Source organism: Symsagittifera roscoffensis, chromosome 9 (assembly GCF_963678635.1).
Source record: "Symsagittifera roscoffensis chromosome 9, txSymRosc1.1, whole genome shotgun sequence".
NCBI classification, from domain to species: domain Eukaryota; kingdom Metazoa; phylum Xenacoelomorpha; order Acoela; family Convolutidae; genus Symsagittifera; species Symsagittifera roscoffensis.
Window position 1 is genome coordinate 20,793,771 of NC_087070.1, and position 27,429 is coordinate 20,821,199.

General features: G+C 33.8%; 1 protein-coding gene across 8 annotated transcripts in view; it reads right to left on the bottom strand.

Moving 5' to 3' along the window:
- Nucleotides 1-27,429, bottom strand: part of LOC134854256 (cholecystokinin receptor type A-like) — a 90,076-nt gene that overhangs the window by 35,683 nt on the left and 26,964 nt on the right. Inside the window, exon 1 of one of the 8 annotated variants that reach the window (XM_063870443.1) lies at nt 9,193-9,393. The exons of the other annotated variants lie outside the window; for them this stretch is intronic. The gene's annotated coding sequence lies outside the window, so the exon portion shown is untranslated. Of the gene's footprint in view, nt 1-9,192; nt 9,394-27,429 lie in introns of those variants that run through there. 8 annotated transcript variants of the gene reach the window in all.

The window sequence follows — 27,429 nt, forward strand, 5'->3', positions numbered from 1 at the left end:
TGGTCCATTTTCTGAATTCTGGGCGCCTTCTAAAACAAGGATCGTAGTTTCCTGTTCTAATGGTTCTTTTCGATTACCTACATCTAAATTCTCCTCGGCGATGATAGCCAGATAGAATTGGTCTATCCAGTTAGTCCATTGGGTGGGTGGTTCTATTGTGTGGTTTGGCCAAAAGGAGGGATTTTCCCGCAGATTCGAATCAAATGATGACTGCGCCATAGTAAAGGTGTGCAAATACCACTGGTAATTTCTTCTAAATAAACTTAGTTAAAAGACTAAAATAAGGTATTAAATTAAAACTGACTGAAGTCTTAAAAGAACAACTAGTGATGCGAAGTCCATTGGACTTAGAACGGCAAACGTTGACCGGTACCTAATTATCACATAGAGGTCAAGGTCAAAACATAATGAAAATACATATTCACAACAGCCACTATAAAGTTTCAACCTTCTCAGCTGAGTTTACATCTCGAAAACTAAAATAACGCCAAAATAAAAGTTTCAGGTTTTGCAAGCAAGTTATATGTTCTGCAAAGTCTAAATCTCAATATCACCCATAAAATCATAACAAAACTGCTCGTATCAGGGCGAGACCCTGAATGTTCCGACTGCTTTTTAAGGTTTAGGGAGCAGTAATAACATAAATCTCATTAACATATTGAATGTAATGAGAAAAAATTCTAAAATTTGAATTTTGTCTTTAAAAATCATCTCCCACACGCCATATATAGTACAAAAGAATAAATTTTGCTCCTTGTAACAAATCAATTATGGCGAATAAGCTTCTCTTAAGCAATTTGGAATGATTTCTAAGACAGATTTAGTCTCCGCTCACGCGTTAATAGCGCGAAAAATATCGCTCGTTAATTGTCCCAAATTGGCCAAAATGGCAATCTTTGAACCCCCATAACTTTACGAAAAATAATCACAGGTGGAATATCTTTTCAAATTTAAGCTCAAGACATCAATACCTCTTGAATGATTTTTTAAAAAATCTCCGTCAAAAACGACTAGTCATAAAGTCGAAATTTTTCTGAAGAAAAAACCCCACCCCGAGCACCGATATTCAGTTACTTTCGTTACGAAAGTCGGAAACATCAAGAATTTGTATCAAGATTTCAAGGGCTTACATCTATTGCACAATTTTGCTTCGTAATGATCGATATACATTTAGGGGAACGGAGCCGGCCGGGCCTGTCTTTTCCGAACTGATTGGACAAATTAGATTACAACTTTACGACAACCAATTTTGGTACTTTTTTGGTACTGTTTTGGCAAAGCCGTTTTTGGCTGACCAACCCTAAAACTTTCTATAGGCGACGTCGGCGCACATTAAAATTAATTTCAAAGAGACTGCGCATGCGTCATTTTTTGGTCAAAACCGCTCAACACTGGCCGAGAAATGCACTTCAAACTTTTTTTTCTTGTTTTTGGTCTCCAAAGCAAAGAGGTTGTTATGGTGTTATTGAGAGCTCCAAAAACCATTATGGTCGAGCAAAAAAGATCAGAAATATTTATCAAATTTTAATGAAAACCGGTACCGTGGTCCCCAGAAAATCCGAGTGTGTTATTTATTATCTTAATTACGCGATAATTTCCTTTCCTTCTGAGTGGAACCAATTGAGCTTTTGAAGTTCCGTGTAATTTTTTCTTGTTTGATGCCTCGAAACCTCATTTGATAAAAAAAAGTACACCTTTTCAGCATACTGATTACGCGTTAACACAATCTTTGAGTACAATTCGCGTTAATACAATCTTTGTAGCTTTCACATTTGATTAAAATATGGAAGCTTTATACCTAAAATGTAAACCTCATAACTAAATATAGCAAATTCCACTTTTTCGAGGTGAAACATATGAAGCCTTAGACAAATCGCATTAAAATACAACTCGCAAAAAGCTCAACGCCGCATTCGTGCTAATGGGTTGAAAGCTCGCTAAAAGAAGCTTAGACTTGATACAAAACTTAGAGCCGGTTACCGCCTATTGAGTTTCTGAAACTGAATTAAATTGTCTATTGCTACCTTTTTATTTGTTCCAAGTTGCCGCGGTACCAAAAATTGGTGATAATCTGCCTCAGTTGTCCACCCTAAAGAGAACTCGCAAGGGTCTAAGTACAGTATGATGCTATACTTCCATCATCGGTTATTCGAATTGCCAAGCAGAATTTAAAAATTTGTCGAAAAAAATGTCAAAGTTGCCATCAATTTTTAGACCAAATTTCACTAAATTTGGTGACAGTGGTTGTTCCATTTGGATGACATTGAACATAATTCAATCTCAAACTTTACGTTTATTGGGCTATAAAAAATTCCTTCTGCAATTTTCAGCCTAATTTAACAGTCCTTCACAAAAACATAATCAGAAAGAAATTCGGAAAAAATTTCTTTATAAGAACTTGGAAATCATGAAAACAACTCTTCTGTTTTTTAAAAATATTTATTTAGTTTTGAAATTCTTTCATTGATGGTTTGAATTGTTTGTGCTTCTTAAACAGCAGCCGACTATCTTTGTTTCATTTTAATTTTTCATGCAGCGATTTGACGCGAGATCAGAAATGACCCAACAAGTAAGTTTTCTGTGTATCGGTTGTAAAAGTAGCTTTCTGAATCAATTTAGCCGCCGGTCTTTTCGGTTACAGCAGAACCAAAAACATGGTTGGTTGTCATAGTCTAAAACTCAGCAGAAGGTATTTCGTACTTTTTTGTTCAGCCCGCAGTGACAAAAATAGATAAAAACTAATTATCTATAGATAGTATACAAATTTCAGATCTGTTGAAATTTTTTGTAGTAAAACATCAATTTTGTAGTTTTATTAATTGATTAAAAGGGACTTTGTTTTGCAAAAGTTTTATACTGTATATCTTCATTATATAATCATTGCCAAAACTGTTTTTCTGTATCAAAACTTATGCATACTATAAACAGATTATATACACATTATATACAGATTATTTACAGATTATCTACAAAATATATAACTGATCATATACAGATTATATACAGACTTTAAACAGATTTTATACAGATTTTATACAGACTATATACATATTATATACAGATTATATGTTGATTTTCTCAACATTCTCGCCAATCAGATAGAATGGATATATTCAAACAAAATTATAATGTATCCTTTTTTTGAAATTTTGGTGCTGATATTTGATCTGGAAAAAAAGTTTAAATCCCTGATTTTATATATAAGTTGCAGCAAAAAATTAATTGCTCTATATAATTTTTTCTAATTTTTTATTGATGGTTTTATTACAAAACTGCGTTGAACAGGTTGATCCTTTAAATGGCATTTGAAGAAGTTTTGCACAAAAATACTTTTCTCACCGCGGAAATCCTTAGGTTGAAAAAACTTAGAAGGATCTCTTGAAACTTGTAGTTTGCGGTAACTAATTTTCCTCGAGTGAGTTCAGCTCAATATTAAACTGAGGAAATTTTTTCCTGATTGCAAATTTTTTTGTTGAATTTGACGGAAAAAAACGATATAAACTTTGAATGGTCAAAGATGAAGTTTTACAACCCCCATAGCTTTTAGGCAATATAATTATTTTGATACAGGTTGTCTACATATTATCTACATTTGAAGTGTAATTTTTTTTCAATGGTAGTTTGGATCAAATAGCCAATGATATCATTTCTGCTCCAATAAACTTCTAATTTACTCGGACTGGGCGAAATTTTTGACAGCAAACAAAAGTTTTATAACGGTTAAGAATTTCAACTTTGCCCTAATATCATAGTTGAGACGATCACCGCTGCCATAAATGTAAGAAAACACATAGTTATACAAAATGAGGCGAATGCTTAGACGCAAGTGTGAGCGCGAAATTTTCAAAAGAGAGGCCTCCAAAAACTTAACCGTCGGCTTTATTATGAAAGCTTTTTTCAATTTTAGGACATCAACTGACTCTAGACTAGCTTTTTGCAAAAAATGCTCTGAAGTACAGGTTACTAATTTGAGCAAAATGGCCACTTCAGGCTTTAAAAAAAACTTGAGCAAAACAATGGTGTGTTCTGCGCGCTCTTACTTGTTCAAAGTTACACATTAATTGGTGTTTGGGGCACTTTTAAATTTTTTTGATCTCCATAAATGCACGGAAGACATGAAATCATACCAAAGGGGAAATGTGTGCTTCGAATGAAGCCTTGAGAAACAGAGACGCTTCCGCCCTATTCTCTTAGGTGTCAGGACGAAAGATACCATAACAAAAGCTCCCATGACAAAAGATACCGTACCAAAAGAACCCTTGTACAAAAATCGCCCATACCATAAGGTCCCATGCCAATTTAAAAATCCCATGAGTTATGAACAAAAATTATGATCGAAAGGTAAGCAGAAGTAAATCTAGAGTAATGATATGATATCTCAATTAGGTTCGCGCTATTAAAAAACAACGCAAACTTAAGATAACTAAATTTAAACTGTTTTCATTTTGGGACCTTCTCGTTTGGGATCTCTTAAGGCAAGGAATCTTTTGTCATGTAACCGTCTCTTAAATGGTTCCTGAATAATGTGATTCTAATCCAAATTGGGAGTCGACTACAACCGAGTTTATTAAACAAGATGATTGGTTTAAATTGTAAGCGTCTGAATACGCTGCTTAATGTTACGGAGATAAACCATACTAAAAAATTAGCTTCTTTACAATTAATTACGGTTTTAGTTGATAAAAATTGAGCGTATCAAATCTCTCTTCCATTATCAAGTACCATTAAAAAGGTCATCTAACTAGTTCCAATTAAATTTGGCGATCATTTTCAAAAAGGTTAAAAATAAACAATTCTACTCGCAATTGAGGAAAGCGGTCCACTAGAGCGACTAAGTTTTTACAGATTATGCTGAACCTTGTCAAAATAAGCTCAACTTTATCAGCATTGATGAAATTTGGCTGGTTTTTGATTTTGTTTCTGCGGTAATTATGTGGCAATGCCGCAGTTCAAAAAACATGAAAAAACCATTTTCTCGCTCAAACGTAAGAGGTTGATTCTTATTCATTGTTCCGCTTTGATGAACAAATTACGCTTTGGGGAATAATGAAAAATACCCTCAAGGTTTTTTCAAAGGCCAAAATTGATGATGGCGAAAAAATGGGCGGAGAATGTTACCCTAGTGACTTTGTTCATATCTGAGGCTCTAATTTTCAATCTTCATGAAAGAATGGGTTTTGTAGGTTTGTTTTGCGAAAGTTAATGCAAATTATCCCAGTGGAGCAAAATGCAAATTAGTTTCTAATTTTCAATCACTTTTAAAAAAATTTAAGGAAAACTTGACTCACTTGGAATGCTGTAAATTACAGCAGTTGTATTTTAACATAACTTCGTATTTGCCAAGGACAGGAAATTGGGATATCTATATAATTGGGACACGAAAATTGGGATATATTCCTAAACATCTCTGTCCCCCCCCCCCCCCTCCTGAAAAACAACAGATATTACAAAAGACGATTTTACAAAAACAATTATTGTGGAACACCTTTATCTGCAAATAAGGCTCTTACACTAAGCTTGAATTCCTCTAAGTGCCATACACTCTATTTGCAAACTACCTTCAAGAAGCGCTTCGATGGCACCGTCCCTCAGTTTCAGACAAAAAAGCAGAAACAAATCCCATTATGATCTCAAAACGCATAAAAGTACACCGCCAAGTTTTTCTTTGTCTATGCACATAAAATGGGGACATAATAAAAATGAAGGCAAAAAAGCTTCAAAAAACATGGTAAGCTATCGCATTGCGATAATAGCCAAGTGTTCACCATTTTTTCCAATTTTCCAATTGTACCGCAGAAGCGGATTTAGGGGCAGGGGGTTGACGGACACCCACCCCCTCAGGGATTCGACCCCCTGTTCTTCATTTTGGTACTATTTTAAGACATCCAATTTTGGCTGGCAGACTCTAAAGCTTTTCCAGGGATGAGGGCGCGCCGAAAAATAGCTATTTTGTGGTCAAAAAATTCCAAAAATGCCTAAAATTGTCTTTTGGCCTATTTTTTTTTAATTCGCCTGCGGCGCAGAAAATTCAAACCAAATAGTATTTTCATTCTTAATCGGCAGAGCTGGAAAAATCATATAAGAAAAAGGTCGATATAAGAAAAAGTCGTAAGATCTTCGAAATTTTTTTGGAAAATGTTTGCTAAAGATTTAACTCAGACCCTAATTTTTTGAGGCAAAACTTTTGAAAAATTGAACTTCTAATATTCAGAACAGAATTAAAATTAGTAACCTGCTAATAAAATTCTATAAGTTTTTTTCAATTCTGATTTTCTAGTCGTAGCCAATTTAGAAAATGAAGATGTTAAACTGGTTTTTTTGAAGCCGATATTTTATGCTGGGAGTTATTCTTCTCTCTTAGAAATGACTTTCGGGTTTAATTGGGTGTGAATGAAGAGTGAACTAAAAAGAAATGAAAGGAGGCATGCCGTTACCCCGTATCCATTTCCTTAATTAAAACTGCGCCTCTAAAAGCCTTTTTCTCTTTATCGTTAACTTATTCAATCACGTGAACACCAATCTCTCACTCACACACAGAGCGGAAGAAAAAAACTAGTGAAAAGCTACCTCGCAGGAAAAAGTCAATGTGCAGTAGTTGCTCTGAAGAAAAAAGCGGACAAAACCAAACATAAATAAAGAGTAATAACTGGTTGGTTGCTGTGCAAGTAAGGTAGAAATTTCTGAACGCAAACTTAAAATTTTCCATTAACAGTTGATTTAAAAAATTCATTTTTTTGGTGGGACAAATAGTTTCAGAAAGTATGAATGGAAAATGTTTAATCTAAAATGTAAAAAATTTTCTTATCAATTTGCCATAAAAAATCAGCGCTGTAAATGCTCAATGAACGGCGACCATCACAAAAAGACACTTTTTTCATTATGTTTTTTTAGCATGGTTTCTTAGCTCTTTATAAAAAATTAGTGTCTTATTGTTCCGACTTTCGTAACGAAAGTAACGGAATATTCGTGCTCGAATGGGTTTTTTTTCAGACAAATTTCGATTTTTTAACTAGCCATTTTTGACAAATTTTTTCTACATCATTCGAAAACTATTGTTGTCCTAAGCTTAAACTTGAAACTATATTTCAGCTGTGATCTTTTTTGTCAAGTTATGGGGGTTTAAAGATTGCCATTTTGGCCATTTTGGCCAATTTGGGACAATTAACGCGCGATATGTTTCGCGCTGTTAACGCGTAAGCGAGGTTTAATCCATCTTAGAAATCGTTCCAAATTGGTTCATGGAAAATAATATGCCATAATTGATTTGTTAATAGGAGCAGAACCTATCACTTTGAACTTAATATGGCGTTAGGGGGATATTTTCACAAAAAATCTCAGTTTTTTAAGAAAAAAAAAATTTTTTTTTTTCATTTCATTTAACTTTTCCATGTTTTTACTGCTCCATAAAAGGCAGTCGGAACATTCAGGGCTTCGCCCTGATAAGAACAATTTTGTTCGAATTGACTTTGTTTAGGAATAACACAGCGAATGTTTAGAATTCTTTGAGCGATGAACTAGAGCTTTTGCTTACATTTGGTTAGCAAAAAAGTTAACAAAACTTCAAACATCGATTCCTAAACCTATGTGCAGGCACTTCTACTAGCTCTAGGTCTTTGACTTTTAGGGTAATCGAACTAATAGCATCTAAACACTAAAATAATTATATTTTTCATGTTAGCAATAAAAAAATTTGGAGACATGAAAACTTACTCGCAGGTTCAAGCCTTGCTTTTCCCTTGATAACTAATGAGAAAACACAAAAAAAATGGAAAATAGGCTATTTTTTTCAAAGATACAAACGGATATGAGAAAAGTAAGTGATTGATAACAATGGAGCCATCATCTGAGTTTCTATTATGATTGTAAAAAACTACCTCATTTTAAAAAACAGATCGGCGAGTAAACAGTAAAAACTAACATGAAAGTCAAAATCTTCTTTTTCAACTTTCAAAATTTTCAGTCAAAAGGCAATCATTTTATACAGGATGCTTTCAATATATAATTTCAATCTATGAATCCGCTATAAAATAGAATTTCTTATATCGGATTATTTTTTGTTCACGCATGGTTTTGCAGTTGATTGAATTTTCAGTTCAGTTTCCGCTGAACAAGTTACTATGGTGTTGATTTAAGCTAATAAGATAAAACTAACTCAAACAAATGTTTCAAACTCGGTTTCCGTAATTTGGTCGTTTTTTGACACAAAATGATAAAGTTAAAAATTATCTGGCATTTCACTAGTTTTTTTTATTGTTTGAAATATTATGCAAAACCTAAGACGGGTCGAATCATGAACTTAAAAGTTGAGGAGGGAAACAAACAGGATCAATTGTAATAACTCCTTCATCAGTTGAACCTGTTTGCTTACTTAATTTCATCTAAAAAAAAGAGACGGTTTAAGGGAGTGATTTTGCTTCGAAATTTTGCAAAAAAAGAAATTAAACCATAAAAATACTGGTAAATATCCAAGCAATTTATTTGTCCAAAACCTACCAATTTACAATTAAACGACTTTGAAAGTTTTGTTTTTGTTCATTTTGTCCATTTACTTCCAACCAACATTATTGAAATTGGTTCAGCACAAAAAGCTATGAAAATTCTACAAACCATAAATTCAGTCAGGAACAAAAAACTATTCAATTTACAGAACTATATCATCAGACCTTGGCAAATTTTAGCTGGTTATCGCAAAAAACGGCATCAATATCCAAAATATTTGTGAAACGAGAGAGCGATCATCAAAAACGCTGAAAACACCCTGTAGAAGAGTTCATAGAATTATCTTATCTATACATCTATCTATCTAAAAGAACCAGTAGCGGATTTAGGGGGGTGGTGGGGGGAGGGGGTGGACGTCTTTCTTTTTTCAGGGATTCGACCCCCTGCCGACCCAAAGGGTCCCCCTCTGGTACTTCAAAAAAAATCATTACCGAACCTTAAATTTTTCTAAAGGTGCCTTGGGCGCCAATATATACTAATTTTGAGGGAGAGCCCGCGCCAAAAAAATGCAATTTTTTGGTCAAAATTTTCCATCAAGTGCCCAAAAACGGTTTTTGTGCTTTAGGAGAGCTCGTAAAATCAATTTGCTCGTCAAAGTTTTTGAAAGTTTTTGAAAATCCGCCCCACCCCCTCGAGAAAATCCTAGATCCGCCCCTGAAAACACCAAAGTATTATTTTGTTTGTAATATTAACCTTTTCATTGTGGGTTCACAATCAGGAACCAATGGAGGTCATACTAATTAGGTAGACACTGAAACTGCCAATCATTGCTCTTGTCTAAAATCTATCGAGGTAGGAGTTCCATGATGTTTTGTGGGTAATGTATGGCTCCCCGGATATACCCCCGCTTTCGAGTTCCATTGATAAATCTTGATTAACGTGATAAGTTGTCATTTCATAGTCAGTTTCTAAAAAACGAAAAATTAATCCATTATGATACTTAAAATTGGGAGATACTGACGAAAAAATTGTAATAATTTTTTTTAATAGGTTATAATTGATGATGTTTTATGAAATAAAGCAGTTTTTGGTTGGATTATAACCAATTTTCAGTGATTGTAATCAAGTGACTTTCTTTTTATTTATTTATTTTTGAAAAACCATAAGACGGACTAGCTATTTTTTTGAGAACACGGTGAGGTTTGCAATTTTTATTATTTTTGTCACAATTTTTTTATCAATCATCACAAAAAAAGAATTAAAAAAATAAAGAATTAAATGCTGTTTGACAATTTACTTCTGTTCTTAATAATTCTGTTTTAAATTGTCTACATTTTGGTGGCGAATTAAGTGGGGATGTGGGCGGAAGCCCCCTGTCATCCCCTCAGAGGTTTCGCCCCTGACCATCTAAAGGATTCCTCCTTTGGCACAACTTGGGGAATTATGTTTTTGGATGACCGACTCTAAAATTTTGATTTCGACGGGGAAGCGAGCCGATATTGATCTCATATTGAAATATTTTCAAAAAAAAAATTTCAACAAAAATTACTTTTTTTACCACCCAATCCGAACAACTTGTTTTCGGGTGTTTACCAACTCGTAGAGCTGATATTTCAGAATGTTTTGAGAAATGAGAAAACTTTTGAAATTGAAAAAATGATAAATTTGAAGGAAAAAATAGCAAGAGAAATCCCAGAGAAAAAATTGATATGCAAAAATCAAGACAAGGGCTGTGGAGAAAGTTAATTACAAATGAGAGATTACAAAAAACTGAACACGAGCTAAAGTTGTAGATACAATGGGCTCAAATTCAAAAAAAGTAAGAGGAAATAAATTTTTTTCAAAGTATGAGGGCTCGAGCGTTGCTAGTACGGTCAGTTTGGGATAGTTAACTTGCGATATGTTTTGTGCTAATAACGCGCAAGCCTCGATTCAATCCGGCGCAGAAATTTTCCAAATTGAATAAAGGTATGCTAGTTGCCAGCATGCTAGAGACCCGGATTACCTTGGTAGCACCTTGAAACCAAATATTGATAGTTTCATAGAGGTGGATTATTTGTATAATGCGTTGAGGAGTTTTGCGACCAACTCGAGACTCGCAGTTTCAAGCCACGAGCAAATTTTGAGGTTTTTTTGCTTATTTGGTATAGAACTTATGAAAATTATGAACAAAGCATACATACTTGAAAAAAAAAACGTGATTTTATTTTTGAATTCATTCTGTTTGATTGCTGTAGGGAAAAATTGCGCTCCTATTTAGAATACTGCCTTAGTGTTTCGAATATTCACTAGTTTTTCAAATATTGCAGTAGTTCTTCAAATGGTTCCCCCCTTTTAACTCTAAACAACTTAACACCCTACAATTTCACTCCCTACTTTTTGTTGCCTTAGCAATATAACATCGCTACATTTTAAAAAAGGTTAAAAATAAACAATTCTACTCGCAATTGAGGAAAGCGGTCCACTAGAGCGACTAAGTTTTTACAGATTATGCTGAACCTTGTCAAAAAAAGTTTAACTTGATCAGCATTGATGAAATTTGGCTGGTTTTTGATTTGTTTCTGCGGTAATTTTGTGGCAATGCTGCAGTTCAAAAAACATGAAAAAACCATTTTCCCGCTCAAACGTAAGAGGTTGATTCTTATTCATTGTTCCGCTTTGATGAACAAATTACGCTTTGGGGAATAAAGGAAAATACCCTCAAGGTTTTTTCAAAGGCCAAAATTGATGATGGCGAAAAAATGGGCGGAGAAAGTTACCCCAGTGACTTTGTTCATATCTGAGGCTCTAATTTTCAATCTTCATGAAAGAATGGGTTTTGTAGGTTTATTTTGCGACAGTTAATGCAAATTATCCCAGTGGAGCAAAATGCAAATTAGTTTCTAATTTTCAATCACTTTTAAAAAAATTTAAGGAAAACTTGACTCACTTGGAATGCTGTAAATTACAGCAGTTGTATTTTAACATAACTTCGTATTTGCCAAGGACAGGAAATTGGGATATCTATATAATTGGGACACGAAAATTGGGATATATCCCTAAACATCTCTGCCCCCCCCCCTCCTGAAAAACAACAGATATTACAAAGGACGATTTTACAAAAACAATTATTGTGGAACACCTTTAACTGCAAATAAGGCTCTTACACTAAGCTTGAGTTCCTCTAAGTGCCATACACTCTATTTGCAAACTACCTTCAAGAAACGCTTCGATGGCGCCGACCCTCAGTTTCAGACAAAAAAGCAGAAACAAATCCCATTATGATCTCAAAACGCATAAAAGTACACCGCCAAGTTTTTCTTTGTCTATGCACATAAAATGGGCACATAATAAAAATGAAGGCAAAAAAGCTCTACTTCACATTGCGATAATAGCCAAGTGTTCACCATTTTTTCCAATTTTCCAATTGTACCGCAGAAGCGGATTTAGGGGCAGGGGGTTGACGGACACCCACCCCCTCAGGGATTCGACCCCCTGTTCTTCATTTTGGTACTATTTTAAGACATCCAATTTTGGCTGGCAGACTCTAAAGCTTTTCCAGGGATGAGGGCGCGCCGAAAAATTGCTATTTTGTGGTCAAAAAATTCCAAAAAAGCCTAAAATTGTCTTTTGGCCTATTTTTTTTAATTCGCCTGCGGCGCAGAAAATTCAAACCAAATAGTATTTTCATACTTAATCGGGAGAGCTGGAAAAATCAGTAAGGTCGATATAAGAAAAAGTCGTAAGATCTTCGAAATTTTTTTGGAAAATGTTTGCTAAAGATTTAACTCAGACCCTAATTTTCTGAGGCAAAACTTTTGAAAAATTGAACTTCTAATAATCAGAACAGAATTAAAATTAGTAACCTGCTAATAAAATTCTATAAGTTTTTTTCAATTCTGATTTTCTAGTCGTAGCCAATTTAGAAAATGAAGATGTTAAACTGGTTTTTTTGAAGCCGATATTTTATGCTGGGAGTTATTCTTCTCTCTTAGAAATGACTGTCGGGTTTAATTGGGTGTGAATGAAGAGTGAACTAAAAAGAAATGAAAGGAGGCATGCCGTTACCCCGTATCCATTTCCTTAATTAAAACTGCGCCTCTAAAAGCCTTTTTCTCCTTTTCGTTAACTTATTCAATCACGTGAACACCAATCTCTCACTCACACACAGAGCGGAAGAAAAAAACTAGTGAAAAGCTACCTCGCAGGAAAAAGCTACCATGCAGTAGTTGCTCTGAAGAAAAAAGCGGCCAAAACCAAACATAAATAAAGAGTAATAACTGGTTGGTTGCTGTGCAAGTATGGTAGAAATTTCTGAACGCAAACTTAAAATTTTCCATAAACAATTGATTTAAAAAATTCATTTTTTTGTTGGGACAAATAGTTTCAGAAAGTATGAATGGAAAATGTTTAATCTAAAATATAAAAAATTTTGTTATCAGCTTGCCATAAAAAATCAGCGCTGTAAATGCTCAATGAACGGCGACCATCATAAAAAGATACTTTTTTCATTACGTTTATTTAGCCTGGTTTCTTAGCGCTTTATAAAAGTTTAGTGTCTTATTGTTCCGACTTTTGTAACGAAAGTAACGGAATATTTGTGCTCGGTTGGGTTTTTTCTTCAGACAAATTTCGACTTTTTAACTAGCTATTTTTGATGGACTTTTTATATCATTCGAAAGGTATTGTTGTCTTGAGCTTAAATTTGAAAAGATATTTTAGCTGTGATCATTTTTCGTAAAATTATGAGGGTTTGAAGATTGCCATTTTGGCCAATTTGGGACAATTAACGCGCGATATATTTAGCGCTATTAACGCGTCAGCAAGGTGTAATCCATCTTAGAAATCGTTCTAAATTGGTTCACGAAAGATAATATGCCATAATTGATCTGTTAATAGGAGCAAAACCTATCACTTTGAACTTAATATGGCGTTAATAATTTAATTTTTTTTTTCATTTCATTTAATTTTTCATGTTATTACTGCTCCATAGACCTTAAAAGGCAGTCGGAACATTCAGGGCTTCGCCCTGATACGAACAATTTCTTTCGAATTGACTTTGTTTAGTAATAAAACAGCGAATGTTTAGAAATCTTTGAGCGATGAACTAGTAGGTAATCGAGCGGGTAATCGAACTAATAGCATCTAAACACTAAAATAGTTAGCTTATTTATGTTAGCAATAAAAATTTTTGGAGACATGAAAACTTACTCGCAGGTTCAAGCCTTACTTTTCCCTTGATAACTAATGAGAAAACACAAAAAAAATGAAAAATTGGCCATTTATTTTCAAAGATTCATTATAGCCTCACGGATTGCAAACGGATATAAGAAAAGTAAGTGATTGATAACAATAGAGCCATCATCTGAGTTTCTATTATAATTGTAAAAAACTACCTCATTTTTAAAAACAGATCGGCGTGTAAACAGTAAAAATTAACATGAAAGTCAATATCTTCTTTTTCAACTTTCAAAATTTTCAGTCAATAGGCAATTATTTTATACTGGATGCTTTCAATGTATAATTTCAATCTATGAATCCGCTGTAAAATAAAATTTCTTATATCGGATTATTTTTTGTTCACGCAAGGTTTTGCAGTTGATTGAATTTTCAGTTCAGTTTCCGCTGAACAAGTTACTATGGTGTTGATTTAAGCTAATAAGATAAAACGAACTCAAAGAAAGTTTTCAAACTCAGTTTCCGTAATTTGGTCAATTTTGACACAAAATGATAAATTTAAAAATTTTCTGATATTTCACTAGTTTTTTTTATTGTTTGAAATATTATGCAAAACCTAAGACGGGTCGAATCATGAACTTAAAAGTTGAGGAGGGAAACAGGATCAATTTTAATAACTCCTTCATCAGTTGAACCTGTATGCTTACTTAATTTCAACTAAAAAAAAGAGACGGTTTAAGGGTGTAATTTTGCTTCAAAATTTTGCAAAAAAAATTGAACCATAAAAAAACTGGTAATTATCCAAGCAATTTATTTGCCCAAAACCAACCAAATTACAAATAAACGACTTTGAAAGTTTTGTTTTTTGTTCATTTTATTCATTTACTTCAAACCAACATTATTGAAATTGGTTCAGCACAAAAAGCTATGAAAATTCTACGAACCACAAATTCAGTCAGCAACAAAAAACGATTCAATTTACAGAACTATATCATCAGACCTTGGCAAATTTTACCTGGTTATCGCAAAAAATTGGCATCAATATCCAAAATATTTGTGAAACGAGAGAGTGATCATCAAAAACGCTGAAAACACCCTGTAGAAGAGTTCATAGAATTATCTTATCTAGACATCTATCTATCTAAAAAAACCAAGGGCGGATTTAGGGGGGTGGCGGGGGAGGGGGGTTGGACGTTTTCTTTTTCTGAGGGATTCGACCCCCTGCGGACCCAGAGGGTCCCCCTCTGGTACTTTTTAAAAAAATCATTACCGAACCTAAAATTTTTCTAAAGGTGCCTTGGGCGCCAGTATATACTAATTTTGAGGGGGGACCCGCGCCAAAAAATTGCAATTTTTTGGTTAAAATTTTCCAAAAAGTGCGCAAAAATGGCTTTTTTGACCTGTTTTTTGCCTACGGCGCAGAAAATTTGGCCAAAACAGTAACTTTTTTGTGCTTTAGGAGAGCTCGAAAATCAATTTGGTCGACCTAAAAAAAAGTCGTCAAAATTTTTGAAAATTTTTGAAAATCCTCCTCACCCCCTCGAGAAAATCCTAGATCCGCCCCTGAAAACACCAAAGTATTATTTTGTTTGTTATATTAACCTTTTCATTGTGGGTTCACAATCAGGAACCAATGGAGGTCATACTAATTAGGTAGACACTGGAACTGCCAATCATTGCTCTTGTCTAAAATCTATCGAGGTAGGAGTTCTATGATGTTTTGTGGGTAATGTATGGCTCCCCGGATATACCCCCGCTTTCGAGTTCCATTGATAAATCTTGATTAACGTGATAAGTTGTCATTTTATAGTCAGTTTCTAAAAAACGAAAAATTGATCCATTATGATAGTGTAAAATTGGGAGATACTGACGAAAAAATTGTAATAATTTTTTTTAATTGGTTATAATTGATGAAGTTTTATGAAATATAGCAGTTTTTGGTTGGATTATAACCAATTTTTATTGATTGTAATCCAGTGACTTTCTTTTTATTTGTTTATTTTTGAAAAACCATAAGACGGACTAGCTATTTTTTGAGAACACGGTGAGGTTTGCAATTTTTATTAATTTTGTCACAACTTTTTTTTTCTATCATCACAAAAAAAAAGAATTAAAAAATTAAAGAATTAAATGCTGTTTGACAATTTACTTCTGTTCTTAATAATTCTGTTTTAAATTGTCTACATTTTGGTAGCGAATTAAGTGGGGATGTGGGCAGAAGCCCCCTGTCATCCCCATCAGAGGTTTCACCCCTGACCATCCAAAGGATTCCTCCGTTGGCACAATTTGGGGAATTATTTTTTTGGATGACCGACTCTAAAATTTTGATTTCGACGGGGAAGCGAGCCGATATTGATCTCATATTGAAATATTTTCAAAAAAAAAATTTCAACAAAAATTACTTTTTTTACCACCCAATCCGAACAACTTGTTTTCGGGTGTTTACCAACTCGTAGAGCTGATATTTCAGAATGTTTTGAGAAATGAGAAAACTTTTGAAATTGAAAAAATGATAAATTTGAAGGAAAAAATAGCAAGAGAAATCCCAGAGAAAAAATTGATATGCAAAAATCAAGACAAGGGCTGTGGAGAAAGTTAATTACAAATGAGAGATTACAAAAAACTGAACACGAGCTAAAGTTGTAGATACAATGGGCTCAAATTCAAAAAAAGTAAGAGGAAATAAATTTTTTTCAAAGTATGAGGGCTCGAGCGTTGCTAGTACGGTCAGTTTGGGATAGTTAACTTGCGATATGTTTTGTGCTAATAACGCGCAAGCCTCGATTCAATCCGGCGCAGAAATTTTCCAAATTGAATAAAGGTATGCTAGTTGCCAGCATGCTAGAGACCCGGATTACCTTGGTAGCACCTTGAAACCAAATGTTGATAGTTTCATAAAGGTGGATTATTTGTATAATGCGTTGAGGAGTTTTGCGACCAACTCGAGACTCGCAGTTTCAAGCCACGAGCAAATTTTGAGGTTTTTTTGCTTATTTGGTATAGAACTTATGAAAATTATGAACAAAGCATACATACTTGAAAAAAAAACGTGATTTTATTTTTGAATTCATTCTGTTTGATTGCTGTAGGGAAAAATTGCGCTCCTATTTAGAATACTGCCTTAGTGTTTCGAATATTCACTAGTTTTTCAAATATTGCAGTAGTTCTTCAAATGGTTCCCCCCTTTTAACTCTAAACAACTTAACACCCTACAATTTCACTCCCTACTTTTTGTTGCCTTAGCAATATAACATCGCTACATTTTAAAACAATTTCTATGACTTAACACCGTTAATCCAAAATGAAAAGAAAACTTACTTCAAAGGGGATTTCGGTAACCATCAAAGAATTAAACGAGAGAAATTTTTGCCATTTAAAGCCAGACAAATTTGCGCAACTTAATTCGCGTAAGTTTTGAATAGAAATGACCTTGCAAATGATTTCAATGAAACATTTCGAACCAAAATGAAATGGCCTTGCCAATATTTTCAATGAATCATTCCAAAATGAACCAAAAACAAGCAATAGTTCAAGGATCTTCAAAAGCCCGCAAATAATTAGACGTCCTTTGACTAATATGGCCTAATTTTCTAGACATTTTCAGCCGTTATAGAAATTTAAAAAAGATTTAACCAATGCCAAAAAACTTAAAATCATTATTTTTAGAATCATTCTCGAACTTAAACTTATGACTTGATCGCTTTGTCAGCTTTTTTTGAACTGTTGGCACAAAAACCCAAAGCTAAAGGGTTTGCCAGCCCGTAGTCCCAACCTAGCATCCCAAAAATAAGGGCGATTGTCCTGGGAATAAATTGCTAAGGCACGAATCATGTTCTCGCGTTTAGTTACGTTTCCGGGAGTCTGCAAGGAAACGTCTTTTCAAAAAAAGCTGACAAAAATTTCAGTAGGATTAGAATTTGAATTTTAATAATACGAAAGAATAAACAAAAAAGAAATAAAATTTACAATGGTTTAACACAAGCTAGATAACGCTCTGAAAAAGTACAGATCAGTTTTGTCTTCGTAAACGGACATTATGTTTTGTACTCTTTCATTTAATACTCGATACTTTTTCTTTTTTGTGAACTTATGGCCACTCGATGCATCAAAAGAGTTGAGTTTTTGTACGGAAGCGTCTTTTTGCAAGCTACCCACTACTTTCCACATATTTGGGTGGGCTCCGCTGAAATATGATTGAATCCCGAAATGACATCCCTCGGCAGCATTTGTTGGGAATGAAACTTCACGGTTTGAAACTTCACGGTTTGGCACCAAGCTTTTTATATAAGTAGAGCCGAAGTACAGACACAACTCGTCAATTTTCTCAATTTTCTCGGGTTCTAAGCAATTTCTGTCGCATACATTTTGAATTTCCTGAACGATCATGTCATAGGAATCGCCGATCTTTTCTTTCTTTTTTTCAAATGCAAGGGATGGCAGCATTTTTAAAGCCAGCGCTAAGTCGTGATTCGTTTCGTAGGTCACTTTCAGACCCAGTTCATTAATCTTTCTCATGTAACTCTGGGAGAGATGGAAAAAACTAAATCTGGGAGATTGTAGGTTTTTTCGGTTTTGTCAGGGAGGAAGGCGTAAATGCAAGCTGGCGCAATGCCAGATACACTAACATGAATTGAATAAAGCTGATAGAACATTTTTGGAGTAATTTTGAAAGTTCGATCGGCTAACCAGAAAGATGACTTCTCCAGAACTCTCAGCATTTCGGGGTCGCCGCACAAAATGATTCGCTCATGATCATTTGATCCACTGTCATACCGGACAAAGTTTTCAAAAATTTCAGGGATCTCGAAATTTTGCGCAACGGGGATGGGCGGCATATTTACATCTAGCTGCTTACGAGTGCGAGCAGCCCTTCGGATCAGTTTGTCTTTACTTAGGAGAGCAAACTGAGAATCCAAATCGTTTGTAATTGGCAAAACCGCACTGGCAACTGCAACAGTCGGGGTAAATCTCTCGCTGAGATCTTTTATATGCTTCATGACGTTTCGGGCCTCCGATTTTCCCGCTGAAATGTCGTGGTTATGTTCTCCACGCGTCTCGATTAACTTGTTATTTTTAGTAATGGCAGTTGCTCGACATTTATGTGTTTGATATTTTGAGCAAATCCAGTTTTCTGTAAACTTATTTTTTCACTTCAAATAAAATTCGTTGCCTGACGCTATAAGGATTCGCTTGTTTTTAGATGAAACTGTGAACTCGAAAGAAGACTCAATCATAATGTGTTTGTGTTTGCGTTTGTTTATCACTTGAGTAAAGTATAAAGTGACTGTCAGAATTTAATTTTTGTCAGAATTTTTACGTCAAATTGTTTTGAATTAGCACAAGCAGCTTTTTTAGTAATCATAATGGTTTAGCGAAAGGTCTAATTGAAAATAAATTACAAACTTGTAGATAAGAGTCTTAAGTAAATTAGGAAGCCTCCTTTTAGCTTGTATAACTAAGATAAAACAAGTTTTTCATTGTGGTGCCTGTGTTAATTGCAAGATTAACTTTGGTGTGATAAGAGTTAAGATGAGGAATTCATACAGCATTAGATTTAATAGTGAAATGACTAGGTGTTAAAATGTACTGTATTAAACTGGAAAATAGGAGTTATATTGTTGTCGATTTAAATTGTTTAGTAGTGAAATGACTAAGTGTTAAAAAGTACGGTGTTAAATTGTATGTCATTAAATTGTAGGACACCTTTCAAATATGGCGAGGAAACAATCTGCAAATATGCGTTATATGTCGTAGATAAACAACCGCTACATATTGCATCGAGAATAATTGAGAACGAATCGAAATGCATAGTGTCGAGATGTTAACCAAATTCGAGATGCAATATAGGCTGTTTCTTATCTTGTATGAAACACTTGCGCGGTTTTTGAGCGGTTTTTTTAGATAAACCGTTCAAAAACCGCTCAAACCGCTCATTTTGAAGCAAGATTTTGAGCGTAATTGTCTAAAAAAATTGCTCAAACCGCTCAAATCTTGCTTCAAATTAGGTGAAAAATCTCGACTCGGGGAGCAAAATACCCACTTTTCAAAAAAAAACTTTCACTCTGACACGTTATTTTTACATTCTAATTTGATTTATTTTATTGTTCTAGGAAAGATATTACACTAGTGTTTCAATTTCAAATATGGCACAGAAACATACTGAATACGTGTGTTTCTTTTTTCAAATACGGCAGGGAAACATTCATCTACCAGTTGAGAAAAAAATCAATCTAAACAAGATCCGGATATATCTAAAAACAGACAGGTATTTAGTTTTGGCACAAAAAATGCTCTCCTACTAAATGGGACAGTCAGGGGCTGAAGAGTCAAAAATTCCTCTCGGGTTGAGCTCATCTTGAGAAACGCACAGTCAGAATTCTTTAATATAATATTGTAATTGCGACAAAAATGTCATTCTTGCGATAGCAAGCGAAACGAGAACATATTTGAAGAACTTCATAACAGTAAGCCGAAAGTTGTTCGCCATCAGACTTGAAAACAGGCGTCGGCTAGAAATATAATTGGACTGTAATGGAACACAAAACAGAATAAGAAGTTTGAAGATAAATTGGAAAAATAAAAAATGGTGTAACTTGGGATATTGTGGATCGTATCAAATACTTGTTTGATCCCCATCACGATCCACCGCCAAACGCACGTGAAAACATTTTGAGCATGATTGGTACGGCAGTAACATGTATAAGCTGGAACAGTTTGGCACCGTGAAGATGCATAAATTAAAATAGTTCAAGTCATCACTAGGAGTGGGTAAATTTGTGAAAGTTGGGCTTACGGATAATAGAATAGAGGTGAAATAACTTCGACAATACAACGCCTCTGCGATACTTTGTTATGGCGGGTGTAACACTAGTGCGATCGGAAAAAACAATCGGAGGTGTTCTGCAATTAAAAACAGATTAGATTTTTTCAAGCATTCTACAGCACAGGAATCTATTATACTAAGCACTAGTGTTGGACCACATTTCATAAGAGACTCGGAGTCGCTCGGATAGACTTGGATGACCAAAACGAATTTTGACAGACAACAGTTGCATATGCGTCACAATAACTAGCCAGTCAAAAACTTGCCAACAAAAACTCAATGAAAGAGACAAAATTATTTGGTGTAGTTCGGTCAATAAAACATTTTTTACCAGTACTGGCATAGTAGAAAAAAATCGTCGATGTTACTGATCATACCAATGGGTGGCGTCCGCTCCTCCCCTTAGAACTTCTATGTCAATCAAGAGCTCAATTCTGAGTTTTGCAAAAACATGAAGAAAGAGATCGGAAATGAAATTTTGCCCTCAATCCTATGAGATCCGATTTAACGTTAAGTATAATTCAGAACTAATTTTCCTCTGAACTGATTAGGGGGCCAATCAGATTTGAGCACAGGACATGCAGTCCTCGTGGATTGAGTTTGCTATTTAATTTCATTGGGGAGATTGTCCACGCCTATTAGGTGGGAGGGGGAGATGGCTAAGGGCTAATATACGTGTTGGACAGCTAGAGGTTATGGGTTCGATCCCCGTTGTGAACTTTGTTTGTTCAAAACTCAGACGTGTAAAAGAAAAAAGGCCATAAGTATTTTCTATTCGGCAATAATATTCATTCGTGTTCGCACCAGTGACGTTGGTGCTAAAGCTGTCAATCATTAATCTTGTCTAAAGTCTGTCGCTAAAATTTCACGATTGAAGGACGGTTATGATTTTAAATAACTTCATTTGATTAAAATTTAATTCCAAACTAAACTTGGCCTTTAAGTATTAGCTGAAGCACCGTTACAGGGTTATTTGGTATGCTGGTATATCTAATAACAGGTTTTTTAGGACGAGAAAATTAAGTCCTATTCTACACAACTCTTGATTCCTTTCTACACTTCACGTTTGTCCAAAACTTCAAACCTTTTTCCCGGTAATGTTATTTGTAATGTTGTATTTCAGCTCAAAGGGCTTTGTTGTCAAATAACTAAAACCTGCGCGACATATTTTTGTGATTCCTTAATTTGCGTTAAACCAAAAACACTTGAGCGCAAAACTCTTGCACGTACCTTCAGTGCTCGGATCGAGAGCAGTAGGTTGCTGTAAGCTGGCAGTAAATGCAATCAACTGAAGATAAAAAAAGATTTTTTTTTTTAAAAGTCAAAACTCTGTTTCCCAAAGCAGGGCAAGAAAAAAATATATATAAATTGAAAAAATTAGCGGACTTAAAAGATACTTGAGTAAATCAGATAGTTGAAAGATTATAGAAAATTTAAAAAAATTTTTTTAAAAATGAATGAAAATCTTCAATAAGTATCTCAAAAGTCAATGGAAGGGCTACTAAAAAAAACTTGTAGCCTTCCCCTGCTAAACAAAATACGAGTTGGCAATAGAAATGCAGACTGAAAACAAGAAAACAAGGTGTTTTGATTTAAATGAAGGTGTGATTTGCCTGTGAAAGAAAAAAAACTTACTTATGCCTTGCAGGAGGTTGTCAGACCAAAACGATGCAACAAGTATAACCCCAATAAGAAGACAAAAAGCAGGTTCAAAAAATAAACATACAAAAAGCTACTAACAAATTCCTCCTTTTGCAAAAAAGGGATTCTGTTTTTTTGGAGTTCAAACAAAGATATTGATTGGCAATACTATTTCTTGATCTTTTTCCTGAGGAACTGTCTAAAGCAGATTTTAGCTGCAGATTTATTTGAATGATTTTAAAAAAAATGTTTTTCCAAGACAAATGGTTTCTCTCGAAAAAATTAAAAAATTGATACTTTTTTGGCAAAAAAACTGAGAATTTGAGGGAAAAATCCTACAATTGACCAATGTCGTTTTTCATGCGCAAGATTTTCTATAAAATTTTCATTTGAGCCGAGGAAAAATCAGTAGAATTACGGCGGTCAAAAAAATTTGAGAAAAACGGGCCGAATTTTTGTTTTCAACACAGTTTGAGTCGCAGTCAAACCTTTGTCGCATATACTTTTTATTGGCAAATGGTTTAATAAAAAATAACAATTTGAAACACAATTTTGTTGGTAAAATCATTTTTAATAAAGTATCAACTTTTAACCAATTTTCCTTGTTTTTAAACTTTAGCAAGAGGTTTGGCTAAAGAGATTTAGTGTACCTGCAAGACGAATTACCCGGCGCTGTAATTTGTTTTTATTTGTCATTGAAAAAGTATACATCAGCGATTTTCCATAATTCTGTGAAAAATCAAAAAAATTTGAAAATTGTTCAAAAAGTTATCCATATAATTGCGAATCTGATCCCTGACTTTTTTGAAGTTTTTTTTTAAGATTGAACAAATCTTTACAAAACCATGAAAAGCGTTGGTAGTCCACGATGGTAAAAAATGCCATGAAACTCAATTTTAACCAAAATTTGACCCTGTTGCAAGTTTAGTTTGAGCAAAATTTTCTCATCTCTAGACTAACTGCACAAAACATTCGGTATTGTAAGGCGCAATCTCAAACCAAACTGAATCAATTTGACAATTTTATGAAAGTCATCGCTCATTGGAACTCCTCAACAATTTTATTATTTGATAAAATTTTTTTAAAATGTGATATTTGAGACGCAAAAAAGTCGTGTCTGTACAAAACAGTCTTATACAAAACAACGGAACCGTCCGCAAAATTATGAAAACGAACAAAAAAAAATTCTTTACAAAATAGTCCAAACAACGTTACCAAGTGAATTTATTCTAAAGCTGGTAGGCTGAGAATTGTCCTCTGTTCGAACAAGATAAACAAATCTAATTTTAAAAACACCTTTATCCACATAATATATAAAAATTCTCAATAAAAGCACAGAGGAACTGATCTGTTCCATTTGCTACAAGAAAATTACTTTTACCATTAGAGTTACGAAGCTCAGTTCTTAAAGTGTTTCATCGCTTAAACTATCTCTTTTTCTTAGAGAACGAAATGCTTCCTACGTTTGTACTTGATTTTGATCTGAATTGAACTCATCACTAATACCATGTGTTTTTTACGTCAATTTCTAGGAAAAAAAAACGTTTTTATGCAGTGACATGCTCAAAACAGACTTGATCTTAATGTTCAGACGGCCGGACAAAAAATTTTTTAAGCGAAAAGTTGGAATTTTAGACTAAATTTGATCATTATTACCATACTATTAACAACTTTTTGATTTTTTCTTTAAAGTTTTTTATTACTGACCATTAAACAATTGTCAAAATTTTGCATGTAGATTTTGTGTAATGGGTAGCCAGAGTATTTGTCTCAGAGTATTTTTTGTTTATACATAGTGCTTAGTTGCTCATAACTAGTACCTCTTGAGAGTTAAATAGTCTTCTTCGTATTCTTCTTCTTCTTCTTCTTCTTCTAACTAAAATATAATGACTGCCGGGGTCGCGACATTTTATTTCAAACTTACCAACAGAAGGTAGTACTCTATACAAAATTAAAAGCAGGTTTTTACCGCAAAGCGTTGGCGCGCGTGCAGCCCATCCACCGGCTACCTTAAACAGTACTGTTTTGTATCGGACTGTTTTTTTGTTTCATTATTTAAGGACTTCTTTGTATTAGACTATTTTGTAACTTTTTGTTTTGTACTTGCGCCAAGAAAGTAATCAGAACATGTTATTTTAACACAATATTCACTTGATCCTAATTATATGATTTCAAAATATAATTTGATCATAATAGAGAGGATGTTAACCTAATCCTAACAGTAGTTTCCGTGAGCTAATATTTGCTTTTTAGGTCTAATGGTTTTGTTTACGAATCACAAAGAAGCGATCACAGATGATCAAAATTTTCATTTTCAGATTATAGTTAAACTTTCTAATGTTTGCACTTTTGCAAATGAAGGTGTAAAAAGCATTTTTTTCTGAAGGGATATTTTTTTTGCAGTATTGTTGTTGTTTTGATTTTCTAAGATAGTAATTCCAAGCTGATTTATTCGTGTTGCATAGACTTTTATTTAAAATTTTTCAAAATATATCACCAGATAAAATTTTCTGGCAAAGTTTCTTGATTTAAAAAAATGAAATCATTGAACTGTCCATGCTACTAGAATCATCATCTCAAAAGTCTTATCAAAGTTTTGTTGCTTTCCTAAAACAAATTAGGTAAATTTAACAGAATACAAGAAGACAAGAGTTAGCTTGTTTTTCCTTTTTAATTTTTCATTAACAACTTGAACAGAACAGTTATCTGTGAGTCAAATCTGCTACTGATATAAACTTCAAACTTTTTTTCAAAAGTTATCCTTCAAACTTTTGTTTACTGAAACGAAATAGTGAAAAGTAGAAAAGAAGTATTATGCAACCTTCCAGTAGAAGACAGTTTGCGCAATTTGAAAACATCTTGTGTTCGTTTATGTATTCAATTTTCAAACATGCCAGAAGGTTGCAGGCCAAAATACGCTATAAAAGACATAAATGACGCCATTATTGTGAAAATTTAACGGTTTAGTTATAAAAAAACAAGCATTTCATTTTTGTTTACTGAAACCAGAAAAGTTGCAAATAGCAAAACGTACACCCTGGTTGACTTCTGCACTCAAAAAATACTTGTCGTACAACTTCATAAATGGAGTCTACGGAAAAAAACGCTCATCATACAACTTCCATTTTCAAAGAATGCATATTAAGCAAATTTTATAATTTGCATAAAATTTAGTGTGAAATTTCATGCTTCAAGAGACAATTTTTTCTTATTTCGCAAATTCATTTCGCGCAAAAAAAAAACGTTTGATTGAAGATAAAATATTTTTGTATCTTCTGAATTGGTTAAAAAAACTTTCTTCTGCCAGAAAGAAAGGATACGGTTTTCAGCCACTGATTTTCCGAAGTAAAAGAGTTCTTGCCATATACAAAAGGTTTTGGTTTTACTTAAAATTGTATTTGACTTTAGAAGAAAAAATCTGGCGTATCTCAGCGAGTATCTGTTGAACTATCTGTGAAGTTATTGCCAGTTCAACAGTGGTTTTTACTGTTTGAAGAAAAACCTTAGTTTTTGCGTTTTCGCAAAAAAAAAAACAAATATATATAACTGGAGTCGGACTTTTTTTACCAATAAAACTATGTTAGGCATCAAATTTTAAATAGTTTTTCTTAGAAAATGCATATAATAATCTGTACGTATAGAATTACAAGGATTAGCAGGTCCTGACGTTTTTTTTCTCGGTAAGTGTATCATCAAATTTAAAATATTTCTGTATCAGTACTTACACAGGTTTTTTTGAGAGTTTTTCATCGAATAACAACACATGATAACAGAAGCTCACCAAAAGTTAATGATCAAATTACGAAGATATAATCAAAATACAAGTAAAACGAAGCAAAAATTAGATAGGTAAATTTAAGAAGTAAAGGGATGTCAGTAGATTCTCCGTATGGTTCGGTACAAATGTGCCGAAATACAGTAGTGTGAGAAGATTTTACGCACACTTTTTTTGAGAGCAAAAATTTTTAACGGAGATCAAGCTCAGTTAAATCAGAACACAGCAAAACGTAAAGCGATATACATAAAATAACGGCGAAATATGTCCAAATGTGCCCCCAACAGATTGCATCAAGTAATAGCAAGTAAAAACTATGACCAGGTCAGCGTCGAAAAAAACGTAGATTTTCCAAAATCTATAATTTGGAATTCTACATAGGGGTTAAGGTCCAAAATCTGCTTGAGCACAATTGGTTTTCTTGTACTTTAGCAAAAAGAAGTATTGTGAACAAGCAGAATTTTGGCGAGTAATTAGTTTACACAGAAAGCTTTCAACTAAACCAAAAGTTGAAAAATCATTACAGTTACTGCTTCAATTCATTTCCGCCCAACTAATTGGTTGCCAGTAGAATAAAAATTGTTCAAATCAAGTAGAACCAAAACGTTTTTTTTTTGCCTTTTAACTTTTCTGAATTAAATTTTGGTAAAGTTTACTTAACAAATTCGAAAAAGTAGCAAACTTCTAGTAGAGTCTATTAGAGTATTTATAAGAACAAATAGCTATCCTTAACTAAATTTGGAAATTTTCTAAGTCGGGTTAAATCAGAGCTTTTGTTTCGATTGCGCAATTTTTTGTCCGTTAATTGTACCAAAATGACAATTTCAAACCCCCCCCCCCCCCCGCTCACCACAAAAATAATAGTTGGAAATTTGAGCAAAGGACGAAAATTTCTTTCAAGTGTATGACAGTTTCATTCTTTAAAACAATGAAGTTTGTCTCAAAAAAGAAACATACACCGTCTTTTTTATTTTCTAAAATTGGCACAAAAGTTACGATTTGCACTTTTATAGGACATTAAGTGTCACTTATCAATTACTTTGATTTTGTCTTCTTATTTGTCAGTTTTTGTAAATGAACAATGTGATGCGCTGATGTTAAAACTAAAAAAAATTACCTGTGATCTTATTTTAGAACTTTATGGGGTTTGGAAATTGCAACTCGAGTCAATTGCAATAATTACTGCATACAAAGTTTCCCCATTTCTATTAACGCGTAGCGAACGAATTAGATGGGCTCTTAAATTATTTCAAACTGAAATAAAGCAAGATAATTGTTTATAATTTTGTCTTTATTCTCGCAAAACTTATCAAATTGTACCTGACAATGCGCATAGGAGAGTTATTTCAAAAAATATTCATAGAAAAAAAAGATCTTTTCACCACATGCTACTTTACGCTCGTTCAACGGAGTTCATCGTGATACGAGCAGACTTGTTCAAATTGGAAACTGGTGAAATTTGCTTCCTGCTTTGCTAATTTTATTATGAATTGTTTAATGAGCACTATAGCCCGAAGTAAAAGTTATTTCCGGTCTTCAAAGCTGAATAAAAAATATCCAACTTATCTCTGATTGAAGCCAGAAAAAACTTTAA